The following is a 13,964-nucleotide window of genomic DNA, read 5'->3' as shown; positions in this document are numbered from 1 at the left end:
TGATGGTGGGAGGGGGGTTCAGGATGGGGAGCACATGTACACCCATGGTGGATTCATGTTGAGGTATGGCAAAACCAATACAATATTGCAAAGCAATTAGCCTCCAATTAAAATAAATAAATTTAAATTTTAAAAAATAAATAAATAAAAAATAATAAAAAAATTTAAAAAGTCTTGATTCCTCTTCCTTTAATGACATCGTGGGGCAGGGCCCCCGGTGAGATGCAGGCTGTCCTTCCTTTTATTCTTTTTAATTTATTTTTAAATTTTTATTTATTTGTTTATTTCTGGCCAAGCCATACCACTGCGGGATCTTAGTTCCCTGAGCAGGGATGAAACCCGGGTCCCCTGCCTTGGAAGTGCCAAGTCCTAACCATTGGACCGCCAGGGAAGTCCCTTCCATCCATTTAAAAAATGAAAGAACTTCCCCAGCTCAGAACCTGACCAAGTAGAAACGGCACAGCCTGGTCCCAACAGGGTCAGCTACTTCCATTTAACAAGCCCCCTTCCCCCAGGACCAGCCTCATCTCGGAGGAAGAACCACAGCCTGCTTCTTAAGAAACCTTCCCGGGCCGGGCGGTTGAGCGGGGCGAGCCAGCCTGAGGGGCTTGCTGAGTTTCACCCTCCTGATTAGTTTAGGGATGTCTTCATGGCTCACCGGTCGCCGCTGCCTCTCTCTGACTCTCTGCTTTCCAAAGGGAACAGATTCAGGACCGGAGACACGACCTCTCTGCTCGGTGCCCTCATCCCCTCCAGGCTAAAGAACGAGGCAGGGGACAAGCTTCAGTTCCCCAATTTAATGAGCAAGACGTCCACCCCAGCGGGGCTCAGCCATGGGGAGCTCAGCGGGGTACAGGGGGTCTGCCTGGGGGAGGGGAGGCGGCACCATCTGCAGAGCTGAAGTTGGGGAGGGCTTGGGGGGCGAGGGGCCCAGACGGCCCCCAGGCAGGCCCCTGGGAGGCTGGCTTTGATGCGGTCCCAGAATTTGGTTCAGAGTCAAAGCAGAGGAATGGATTTGTTAGCTGGAATGCAGCCCTGACTTCTCCCCAGGAAATTCTCTGAAAAAGAGATTTAACCTGGGAGGGTTTCAATGAGGTGATGAATCACCCAGCTCCTCTCCAGCCTTTCATATCCAGGGGTTCACTTTTCTACCTTGGATGAGATAAATGGATGCAAAGCATCCTTAGATTCCTGGGCGCTTTGAAGTTTTCAAAGGCCTTTACGTACCTTGTCCCCTAGGGGGGAATGGGTGAGGTGAGGTACTGGGAGCTGGGGGTGGGGGGACCGAAGGCCCACTTCGTACCAGTAGAGAAACAGGATGTCAAGAAGGTCCAGCGACTCTCCCGAAGTCCCACCGCCCGGGAAGTGTGGTTGGGACCAGAGCCCGGTATCCACCGCCAAGGAATGGGTACCACTGAGACAGACCAGAAAGAACAGTGCGCGGTCACAGGAATCACCCGTGGACTGCAAAAGGGCCGGAGAGCAGGGCGGGTCCAACCGGAGCCCCAGGCCAGTCCCTGCTGTTCTGCGTGAGCAGTGTTACTGGAGCCGGGCCACCGCTCCTTCGTCCTGGGCCTAGGGCTGCTCTCAGGCTCCAAGGGGAGAGGCCAGTCGTTGCCACGGAGATCTTTGGCCCGCAAAGCCGTAAATATTTAGTGCCCTATCCTTTACCAGGCTTTCCTGGTGGCTTTCCACCCCAGATGGTAAAGAATCGGCCTGCAGTGCAGGAGACGCGGGTTCAATCCCTAGGTCGGGAAGATTCCCTGGAGAAGGAAATAGCAACCCCTGCCTGTCTTCTTGCCGGGGGCATTAGGCCCTTGACCAGAAGCTTGCCTTTCCTTGCTCTCGTTGTTGTTGTTCAGTCACTAAGTGTCCGAATCTTCGAGACCCCATGGACTACAGCACCCCAGGCTTCCCTGTCCTTCACCACCTCCTGGAGTTTGCTCAGACTTGTGTCCATGGCATCAGTGATGCCATCCAACCATCTCATCCTCTGTCACCTGCTTCTCCTCCTGCCCTCAATCTTTCCCAGCATCAGGGTTTTTTTCCAATGAGTCAGCTGTTCACATCATGTGGCCAAACTATTGGAGCTTCAGCATCAGTCCTTCCAGAGAGTATTCAGGGTTGATTTCCTTTTGGATTGACAGGATGGATCTCCTTGTTGTCCAGGGACCCTCGAGTCTTCTCCAGCACTGAATCTCTAGTTCCACTCAGGACTGCTCAGGGTCACCCAGAGCCCAGAACGATCTCAAACCACAGGATGATTTTTTTTCTTCCTTCTGTTTCATCTGAGCAGCTTTCTTCCTACTCTGTGTCCACCCACCCCTCACCTGTTCTAGTTGCTGGAAGCCCTCTCATGGGCCCCTGATGGATCAAGTCCATAGGACTCTTCAGAGTGAAATAATCCAGGGATCATAGAGCAGTCATGGATCTATCCCTTTGCCAAGCCCCAGACCAACAGCATCTTACGGAATCTTCCCGACAGCCGTGTGAGAGGGGGGCTGTTACCAGCCCATTTCATAGATGAAAACACTCAAGTCTTCCTGAAACCAAAACTTATATTCCAACCACTGTGCATTATTGCCTCCTGGATGATAGCTATGACTTGTTTTCAAAGAGACAGACTTTTCACTAAGGAAAATCCAAAACATTCATGTGTTTGGATCCATGGTGCTAGTTACCCTTAAGGATGCTGGATGGTTGAAGGGACTCCATTGGACCAAGCTCCCCCTACACTTTTGGCAGCCTCTAGCATAAGAGCCATCCATCATGGTTGATCCGGTCAAGGAAAGACAGGGTCCCCTCACCTTGCCACAGGCTGCAGCATTCCAGCTGGCCAATCTGAGGTTAGCCCATGTGCAGAGGCATGGTTCACACAGCAGCCATAAGTAGAGAATGTTCTAGAACCCAGGCAGGTGGTAGGAAGGGGCAGGTACCCTTCATGGTCAAGAGTGAGAAATGTGGACCCAAGTACCCATGATGAGGGGTGTGTCTAATCAGGTTATGTTCGATGCACACACTGGTCCTAAGCCTGCAAACACACATGCCACACCCACGCATGCACACCTACACACGCCACACCCATGCAGGCACACCTATGCATGCCCCACCCGCGCAGGCACACCTGCGCACGCCACACCCGCACAGGCACACCTACACACACCACCCGCGCATGTACACCTACGCACGCCACACCCGCGCATGTACACCTATACACACCACACCCACACAGGCACACAACCACTGCTCATAAGGAAAAAAATGCCCAAGCTCCAGTGCCACCTGCTGAAACACACAGATGCTCACACATCTCAGAGTCGGCTAACCAGCTTGGCTCAATAAAGGAGTAGATTCTCTTTTGAAGGCACCTTTATGTCTTTGAAGTTTCCCTTCCTTCTCTTCCCATCTCAGAACTCAGGCTGTGCCAAGCAATGCCATCCTGGACTTACCAGTGAAAGTCTAGTCTAAGTGGGATTTCTTAGGTCATTTCCAAAGTCTGCAGATCTCCACTGGAATTCTCTTTGTTTGTTCAGTCCCTGCTCAGGACAGGATCTTGGAAGTGAATTATTTATACCCCCAAGAAACCAGAGAGAGAGAGAGAGAAAAGAAGAGAGTGCAAGAAAACAGTAATCTCTGTGTGGCTGTATTGCAGGTGTCTGCCTTTCTCACCAAAAAAATGTTTCACTCTCCTTCGTTTTTGAAACGTCCATTTGTGTGCTGCCACTGGAGGACAGCGTTATCGATTTCTTTAAAACATTTATGCTGAATTACAGCATCAGATAGACACATGCATTAGCAGGAGCTGTGCGGAACAATATGCCCACAAAGTTTATTTTTGAACAGAAAGTTGAGAAGGCTGTGTCTACAAACATCAAATGACTCATTCTTCGCTAATTACTGACACCTGCAGCAGAATCACTCTCTACTAAAAACTCAGCATTTCGGTTAATTTCTGCTCTAATTAGTGTGGTAACAAATGCATCGCCGGCTTGATATAGAAACGCAGAAGCCTCACAATGACTTCGGGAGCTTTCCATCTTCTTCCTAAAACCCTAGCCAAGAAATTAAGAATAGGCAACCACGTGGGCTTTATGGACGGACCCAGGTGGTCAGGGTCCCTCACCAACAGCACAGCGGCTTCAGTTCAATCTTTTAAGCTGGGACAGCAGAGAGGTTGGGGGTTGGGGGTTCATGACAATCTTGGGTTCATGTTGCTGCTTTGCTGTTCACATGGTGTGTGACCGTGGGCAAGTCACTTAGCGTCTCTGAGTCTCAGGATGGGGATAAAACAATCGGTCCCATTTCACTGGGATGCTGTTGAGGCAAAGTCCTCGGACTTTGAATCGTGCTCCATGAACACTGTCCCCCTTGGCTACTGCTCAAGATCAGCCCCATTTTTGACCCCAAAACGCCCCACGAATGTTGCCCCCATTTCAATTCTCCAGGCTTAGCTCTTAGTCCTGGTTCCAGTGCTGCAGGCTCCTGCCTTCCACCAGTCCTCGATGGCACCTTCATCCTAACCTGGCCCCACCCGCCAGACGGAGAGAGCAGTGATGAAGCAGCCACCACAGCTTGGTGCCCACCAGTGAGGGAAAGAGCACTTCCTGTGTCGTAAGGGGCCTCACGTGCGTGAAGACAATAAACCTTGGTAAGTGCTATTGCTCCCCCATTTTATGGATGAGGAAACTGAGACTTTAGAGAAAAGCTGTTCAAAAACAGAGACAGACAATTCACAGAGGAAAGAATCCAAATTGCCTGCCGAGCTTAGGAAAAGTTGCTCAGATTCACAAGCCACCAAGGAAAAGCAAACTACACTGGTCATGAGACATCCTTCTTCATCAGTTACATTAGCAACTGGTGCAGAGGGCAGCAGCCTCCAATGCTGGCAAGAACGTGGGAAGTCAGGCGGTCACAGACCTTGTGAGACGGTGTGATTGCTGCAGCCTCTACGGGAATCAACCGCACAGTAAACAGCTATGAAAATTTTAAATGCGTGTCCTTTGAACAAGTATTTGCACTTTGGGGAATCTATCCTACACGAGTCAGGTCAGTGCTGCGTGAAAGGTGTGTATCAGGGTGTCTGCAGTAGCATGGTTGGAAGCAGGGAAAAAGAAGGATTCCTACAGCATTGTAGTGGAGAAAAAATGGAAACAATCCAAGGATGTCAAAGGATTGTTTGTATTAATACTGTGGGGAAGTGGAAACAAACTTAATTTTCATCAATAGAGAGGAGCTGAATAAATTTTATACATCCATATTACAGAATATCATGCAACAGTTTAAGGATTTTTTTGATGTGGGCCATTTTTAAAGTCTTTATTGAATTTGTTATAATATTGTTTATATATATATATATGAAAGTAAAAGTGAAGTTGCTCAGTCGTGTCCAACTCTTTGTGACCCCGTGGACTGCAGCCTACCAGGCTCCTCCATCCATAGGATTTCCCAGGCAAGAATACTGGAGTAGGTAGCCATTTCCTTCTCCAGGAGATCTTCCAGATCCAGGGATTGAACCCAGGTCTCCCGAATTGTAGGCAGACGCTTTACCACCTGAGCTACCAGCTATCCATATACATATATATGATAATATATATACACATGCCAAGAACAAGTGGGATTTTAGCTTCTGACCAGGGATCAAACCCACACCCCTGCCCTGGAAGGTGAAATCTTGACCACTGGCCCACCAGGGACGTCCCCATGTAACAGTTCAAAAGAAGGAATTACAATTTTACATGCCAGATTGCTAAGTGAAAAAAACAACCTAAGATGCTCCTTACGATGGGTCAGAGAGCGACATTTTTGCTAATAGGAACTTGTTGTTGTTAGTCATTCGGTCCTGTCCGACTCCTTGCAACCCCATGAACTGTGTAGCCTGCCAGGCTCCTCTGTCCATGGAATTTTCCAGGCAAGAATGCTGGAGTGGGTTGCCATTCCATATTCCATTATTTTAAGGGCTGTAATATAATGCCTTCCCAGGTTCAAAAACCCCAAAGTCCCCCAAATTACTAAAACTCTCTCCAATAATCATGAAGCAATCCACCGAGAATTTATAACATCAGGCATTTAAAATATCAATAACCTAATTATTTAACACTTCACACACCCACTCCAGGGGGCCTGTGAACACGTTCAATGGCATTGTTCTCCTTTATTGCAAATTAAAGTACCCCGTGATATCAGCAGAGACAAATAATATATTAAAGGTACCCAGTGAATGCAAATAAGATTTAGCAAACTAAAGTGAACAAGGGAACGTTCTAATAATGGTGGTTTACCGATTAGTCATCTGAGAGGCCTGGCTGATGCGGCTGTGATGGACGCCCCCCAGCCCCCTCTCCGGTGGGAAGCTTGTCTCTCCAGCTGCCGGCAATGCCGTGGGCAGACAGGCTCTAGCTGTGAGTCCTTCAGGAACGGCATCCCCCGGGGCCACGGCCCTGCCTGGGACAGCTGGTCCATGTGGGTCACTGGTTCCCCAGTCTGATGGGCACGGCCAGATGTCTGTTCACCCATCAAGACTGAGCAGGGTGGGCAGCTGAGGACTGGCTGGTTTGGATCGTTCCCGCAGGCTCCGGGGCACAGGGCCCGTCCCGGTTGCATGGAACCTGCCCAGGGTGGAGAGGGCAGGTGGACAGTGGCCCAGAGGCTGGGAGCCGGTGGAGGAGGGGTGGGCGGCGGGCTCTGGGTTGGCCGGTTTGCACAGGGAGGTGTCTCGCGGCTGAGCTGTTTACTGTCTCTAGGACCCAGCTGCCCGGGGAGGGGCGGGCCCTGCGGGATCACCAAGGCCCCGGATGTGGAACCGTCAGAACAGAGAATACGAGTGGGCACACCTGTGGACCGAGGCGGCTGGAGGACTGCAGTCCACAGGGCTGCAAAGAGTCGGACAGGACGGAGCACCCACGTTCACACCTGTACGCTGAACCAGCAGGTGAGGACAGGGAAGCCTGCTGGCAGGAGGGGCACAATCGCAGGAAGGCTGGAGCCTGTCCCAATGCCCCTCCCGTTTCACCTGCAGCCTCCGAGGACGGCTCACAGGCTCCGGGACACAAACCTTTGGGCTCGAGTGCCCCAGGGTGACTGCCCCCCACCTGGCCCCGCTTCACACCTGCAGCTCCTCCGCCAGCACCCAGCTGCGCCCATAAGCTCAGCCTCCGGCCAGGTAGGGCACCCCGAGACAGACCCAGCTGCAGCGTGCAGGGCATTTAATGAGGGGGCTCGCGCCATGGACGAAGGAGGAGGCGGGGGAGAGCCAGGGACAGGTCGCCAGAGGCCACCTCACCCTGTCCAGCCCCGTGGGGAGCCCCTCATGGTGCCAGCTGGACCTATGCATCAGCGCCCTGGGAGCCTGGAGGAGACCCAGCAGCAGGTCAGAGAAGTGAGGGCCGTGCGGAGGAGGGTGTCTCGCGCGGGAGCACTTGCAGAGGAGGAGCAGGGCTCCGCGGAGGCTGGGAGGCCGGATCTGGCGAGGTTGGAGGGAAGAGGGCCTTAGGAGCAGCAGGGGCTTGGCGTGCGGGTCCTCTTGGGTACTGCAGGGCGGCTTGAGTGATGCCCGCTGGGCAGAGGGAGCTGGTGAAGAGGGTTCAGCAGGGCCGGGGCAAGCCTTGCCTGAATCTGCTCTGGTGTCGGGGCGATCCGTGGGGCATCCACGCCTGGCTCAGTTTCTGTGCCTCAATCAGTGGACGGAAGCAGTTTGGAGCCCTTGCAGGCGGTTCGAGGGGCCGCGGACAGAGCCTGAGATCCTTGGTGACCGATGGAAATGCGTGCGTGCAGGGTGGGCAAGGAGCGGAGGGAGCCGCAGGAGGCTCCCTGGTAAATTTAACTTGCTGCTTTATGAGTGTCCTGCATTTAACTGAAACAGAACTCAAGGGCAGCATGGATCTGGGATGTAGTTACCTTCATGTGAGCAAAAGGCGTCCTGCGCGGAATCCACTAGACAATTGTTTCAAAGTGCTGGGCTGCAATTTTCCTTTTCCGCAATACCTTTGTCTGGTTTTGGTATCAGAGTGATGTAGGCCTCAGAGGATGAGTTCAGAAGTGTTCCTTCCTCTGCAATTTCTGGGGACCGTTTCAGAAGGACAGGTGTTAACTCTTCTCTAAATGTTTGGTTGAATTTGAGAGCTTCAGGCCACTGTCACTGATGAACACAGATGCAAAAATCCTCAAAAAAAAAAAACAAGCAAACCAAATCCAATACATTAAAGGATCAGACACCATGGTCAGGTGGGCTTTATCCCGGGGACACAAGGATTTGCAAATCAATCCATATCTGCAAATCAATTAACAAAGTGAAGAATAAAAACCCTGTGCTCATCTTAAATGCAGAAAAAGCTTTTGATAAAATTCAACATGAATTTTATGATTAAAAAAACAACTCCCAGAAGGTAGGCATAAGAGGGAACATACCTCAACATAACAAAGGCCATATAGACAAGCCCACAGCTAACGTCATCCTCGGTGGTGAACAGCTGAAAGCATTTTCTCTGACAGCTGCACCGATGATCATATTGAGGGCAGCGGCTGCCCCTCCTCCCTTTTCCGTCCCCACTCCCTCCTCCCCAAAGTTCATTTTCAGCATCAGGGAATTGGGCAGCCTACACACGGCATTAAGGAAAACCTGGCAAAAATTCTACGTGACTTAAAATTCATTTGGGATACCTAGTCTTTCCTTAATTATTCCAAAAGCTGTATCCAGTGCGTCCAAAGCTAGGGTGAGGTGATGGGTAGGGGTGTGCACGGAGGTCTGCCGACGCAGGCTGAACGGCCCTGCGGATGGCTTATCCTCCCCAAGTCTGCTTCCTGGGCGCTAAAACAGCAGAAGCCACCCCTCAGCATGCAGAGAGGGCCCCGTGAAATCACCATCATTCTTTTCCTTCTCGAAGCAGCTCTTCTCTCTGAGCTTGGAGGTATGAACTATTCAGCCCTGGCCAGAGTGGGCACCTCCCTGTCACCTCTCTATCCCTTGTCCCCCCCCCCACCCCCGACTCTCCTTCCCGATTCTTTAGACGTGACCTGGGGCTGCGGTTCCACAACCCGAAGACAGCAGGGGGGGCCCCCCCATCCCCGCCCCGCCCCCACCCCCAGCCTCACACCCATTTCCATAACCTGAGTCCTTCCTCCCCAGTTAGCAACAACTTCCTTGGTAGATGATTATGAAGCGGAAAGTGGTCCCTTCTAGGCGAGAGATTACTCAGAATAAATCGCAGCAGCATTTTGCCTTCTTGGTTTTTTTCCCCCTCCGCTGCAGTCCGTGCTCCATCATCTTAAAGATCTTTGTTTGACGGTTAAGTGCATTCACCTAGACGGGTGTGATATTTCTTCCCTATTGTAGTGATTATTTCCTCTTTTAATTTCTGAATTTCTGATTGCTCCCCATGATGTGGCCCCCAGCTCTGGCACATAGAGGTTTCCACCTCACCTCAGTAGCCGTGCTGCGGGATGGAGCAGACCAACACGAGCACGAATAGAACAGCAGCACCGATCTCTAAGCAGGGGAGCGGCGCCCTGGAAGCAAGGCGCCGGCCTGTTCACAGCAAATGGCTCCAAAGGCAGGTGAGCAACAAGGTCTGAGGCAGCTCACATCACCTCCAATCATAATGTGATTCTTTACGCGGCACCCTTAAGCACGTGTGCCAGGTCACTTCAGTCGTGTCTGACTCTGTGTGACCCCTGGGCTGTAGCCCGCCAGGCTCCTTTGTCCATGGGATCCTCCAGGCAAGAATGCTGGAGTGGGTTGCCTGGCCCTCCTCCAGGGCATCTTCCAGACCCCGGGATCAAACCCACACCTTTTACATCTCTTGTGTCTCCTGCACTGGCCGGCGAGCTCTTCACCACCAGTCTCACCTGGGAAGCCCATGGTACCATTGTGATTAGATTCAAGATGTGTGTTTATCAAAAGCTCTGTTCTCCGTGTGCTTCGCGAAGAACTTTCCGTTCTTTCCTCTGCATCGCTGACGCAGCTCCACAGCCCCTGGAGGCAGAGGGAATCAAAAGGCGAAACAATCAAACACTCGACCTCTCTCTGCCCAAGCCTTGTGTACTCCGTCAAGCGCCATCAGTGTGTCCTTTGCTGCCCAGCCTTAAGGTGGTGTCGGTGACTTGGACTTTAAAGAGATGAGCCGGGCAGCCAGGAAGTCCTTCATCGGCCAGAGGTCACAGGTGACAGGTGATGGAAACCCTGGCCACCAGGAGTGTGGTTTGGAGACCACCAGCCTAGCATCACCCGCGATCCTGTTAGAAGCAGACCCCACCTGCGGCAGTTTCTGGACACTCGCAGGTGACCCGTCTGGACACTGGAACTTGAGAAGGATTGGTTAGGGAAGAGCTTCTCGAAAGTAAAACCCAGAGAGATGCTGGCGCTCTGGTGTGAATGGAGAGCCGGGGACATGAGGTCGGGGCCAGTTTTCAGGGCTTCGAGGCAGCAAGCTCCCCGGAGCTGGGAGGCCTCGCCGAGCCTTTGGGAGCGTTTCACTCAAGTGTACGGGCATGCCTCCTTGATTACTGGCTGCAGACACTGCATTTTCCACCAAGCCAAGGTCTGTGTCAAGCCTGCATCTGGCAAGTGTTTCAGCTCCGTTTTCCCAGCAGCTTTTGCTCATTTCCTGTCTGTGTACCACGTTCTGATCATTCTCACCACCTCTCAGACTTTTTCATTATTACTGTGATTGTTATGGTGACCTGTGAACAGTGATATCTGAGTTACTACTATGACTTTCTGAAGGCTGAGAGGGTGAGGCGCATTCATCAGCAAGAATGAACTTTTTAATTAAGGCATGTGTGTTTTTATTTTTTTTTAAGACACAATGGTACTTCATACTTAATAGGCTACAGTAAAAGTGCGAACATCACCTTTCTAGGCTCTGGGAAGCCAGAACGTTCATGTGACTTTCTTAATTTCAACATTCGATCTACTGTGATGTCCTGGAACCAAACCAAGTCTCTCTGAGGTCTACCTGCAATTGTGCTGCTGTTCAGTCGCTCAGTCGTGTCGGACTCTGCGATCCCATGGGCTGCAGCTCGCCAGCCTTCCCTGTTCTTACTTCCCGGTGCTTGCTCAGACTCATGTCCATGGAGTCGGTGATGCCATCCAACCACCTCGTCCTCTGCTGCCCCCTTCTGCTCCTGCCCTCAATCTTTGCCAGCGTCAGGGTCTTTTCCAGCGAGTCAGCGCTTTGCATCACGTGGCCAAAGTATTGGAGCGATGTGTTACTCAGTGTTTTCGAATCAGTCGGATTTCAGCAACTGCTTTCTCAGAAAGTGTGTGTGAACTTGAAATAAGTGTTCAGGTAGTTTTCTCTGCCTCAAATCTGGTCAACTTAGATTTCTGAATGATGTAACGTGCAATTTGGTATTCTGAAACAATGAAAGGGGGTGGAGGAGGAGAAAAAGAAGGAAGGAAGCAGAAAGAAAAAATTGAAGTCAAAACTGCTTTTTATTTTGGGGAAACGTTCCAACCCTGGTCCCTGGTTGGAAAGCATCATTTATTTACAGAAATGTTTATTTTTCTAAATAGTGATCCAGTGCCAGGTAGCCCCAGGGCTTCCCAGGTGTCTCGGCAAGTAAAGAATCCACCTGCCAGTGCAGGAGACACAGGAGACCCCGGTTTGATCCCTGAGTCGGGAAGATCCCCTGGACAAAGGAATGGCTACCCACTCCAGTATTATTGCCTGGGCAATCCCATAGGCCAAGGATCCTGGTGGGCTACAGTCCATGGGGTTGCAGAGTCAGACATGACTGAGCAACTGAGTACGCATGCACACCAGCTAGCCCCAAGTCTTGGACTTCATCAGTCTGCTTTTGTAAGTGGGACAAAGGATATCAGCTTGCTCTGCATCAGGACTCCTGACTGGTGCAATGCTAGAGGCCAGAACCCTGTGTCGCCTGGAGACAAAGGCGCTTGTGCACGGTGACAGTCAGGTCCCAGGTGTGTTAGGGTCCTGCAGCTCCCGTAACAAAATACCACAAACCAGCAGAACTGTGCTCTCTCAGCGTTCTGGAGGCCAGGAGTCTGAAACCGAGGTGCCAGCAGCCTGGGGCTCCCTCTGGAGGCTCCAGGGAAAGATCCTTCCAGCCTCTCCCAGCTTCTGGGTGCTCTTGGCATGTTCGTCCATCCAGTCTCTGCCTCTGTCTTCACGTGGCCTTCCTCCTTTGTTCTTATCAGAAATGTAACTTTCTTACTGAGGGTGACTGCATCCCAACTTAAATGATTACATCTGCAAGGACCTTATTTCCAAATAACGTCAAGTCCAAGGTCCTGGGTGGACATGAACGCTAGAGGGGAGGGGCGAGAGGTGCTATTGAACCCACACAGCTGATAGACAGCGTGGCCAGAGCCTCAGACAGGCAACGGGCCCCTGAGTTCTCCTGGCTGGGCTCCATCAACAGGCCTCAGACTCCCTCGTGTCGGTAAGGGAAAAAAAGCACCCTCAAGGCCTTGACTGAATTATTTTCTCTAATTCTACAGTGGCAAAGCGTCCACCGTGGGTAGTTGCAAGGGGACCAACAAGGAGAAGGAGCTGAAATTCCTCTCAAATTTGCGGGCAAAGTCCCAAGTTTCAGTGCAGTCACCTCTCTGCCTCCATCTCCTTGCTTTTCAAATGAAGCTAATAACTCGAAACTCATGCGCAGAAGTGTTGCAGAGGACTGGTATTTACAGGGAATGATTCTCAGGCGTGTTACAAATAGGAGGTGCTACAGGAATACCAACAAGGGGTGACCTAGCAAGGTTTCTCAGATTCTAAATCTGGCAAGGGGGAGAAGGGAGAGGGGGGCAAGTGAGCTATTTTTAATTCCTGGCCAAGAAGTGATTTTTTAAAAAAAAAATCCACACTAATATTATGAGCTCAGCCTGTTCCAACAATGAATTCTGTTTCCGTAATTGTCCTGTCCGCGGTTATGCTGGTAGAGAGAACAAGAATCGTGGTGATTTCTCATCTAAAGGTGCCCGTGTTTCCAGGTGGCCGAGTTGGGGAGGGGCTGCGGGAGCCCCAAGAGAACCCGGGGATGGGGGAGGGTGGCCCCCCGGGGGCCAAGCCATATGACTAATAATTAATATTTAACACTGCTTTTAAGATAAGTGGCAAGGCCCTCCATCAGCACATAGGATCTAAGGTCAGAAATAGAAGAAATGCATTTATGTATCGATTCGCTCTGAACCCTCTCCTCCCCGTCTGTGTCTCTGGGTGTATGTGAATCAATATTGCCTACCATGTCCAGGTTTTTTTTTAAAAGGTCTCCTGGAGGCAACTATGAAGACAGCCAGCTCCCTCACGGGGAGGAGGGTGTGTCGGCAAGAAACTCTCCCATTTTAGGGGGGGGTGTTCCTTCTCCTTCTGCCATCAGACCTGCTGCGGAACAACTCATTATGAATCGAAAAGGGTCAGATAAATTCAGGATATCATTTCTCGTTCATTTTAATTTTTTCGAAATGTTTAAAACGCAGAAGAGGGCAGAGACCATAGAACAAATTCCCAGGGGCCCATCACCACCCTGGAGAAGGCAATGGCACCCCACTCCAGTGTTCTTGCCCAGAAAATTCCATGGACGGAGGAGCCTGGTAGGCTGCCATCTACGGGGTCGCAGAGTCAGACATGACTGCAGCGACTTAGCAGCAGCAGCAGCATCACCACCCTAAATTAACAAATGCCATTTTCTGTCTTTTCTGTGCTCAGCTGCTTCACTCGTGTCTGACTCTAAGTGACATCATGAACCATAGCCCACCAGGCTCCTCTGTCCATAGGATTTTCCAGGTAAGAATGCTGGAGTGGGTTGTCATTTCCTCTTCCAGGGAATCTTCCTGGCCCAGGGAGTGAACCTAGGTCTATAACATCTCTTGCGCCTCCTGCATTGGCAGGCGGGTTCTCCTGGGTCTGAGCGTTCTCAAAATATAAAATGAACAGAACATTACAGCTCAGGCTCCGTTCCTTTCAGCCCCCTGGTGGGGCCTTCCCTCTCGCCTCTGGACTGGA

At 51.3% G+C, this 13,964-nt stretch overlaps 1 long non-coding RNA gene across 1 annotated transcript; it reads left to right on the top strand.

Annotated features, from left to right (window-relative positions):
• Positions 1 to 6,778: 6,778 nt before the first annotated feature.
• LOC147344705 (uncharacterized) lies at positions 6,779 to 13,749 on the top strand. The gene is made up of 3 exons (XR_015154984.1): positions 6,779 to 6,928; positions 9,388 to 9,549; positions 13,668 to 13,749. It is a non-coding gene; the product is annotated as an uncharacterized LOC147344705 (long non-coding RNA).
• The last annotated feature ends 215 nt before the right edge of the window (positions 13,750 to 13,964 follow it).

The sequence above is a fragment of the Bos grunniens genome, chromosome 25 (genome assembly GCF_055505025.1).
Source record: "Bos grunniens cultivar Pamir isolate PY7600 chromosome 25, Bosgru_T2T1.0, whole genome shotgun sequence".
NCBI lineage: Eukaryota > Metazoa > Chordata > Mammalia > Artiodactyla > Bovidae > Bos > Bos grunniens.
Note: the sequence above shows the minus strand (reverse complement) of the source record. Positions and strands in the feature narration are given on the sequence as shown.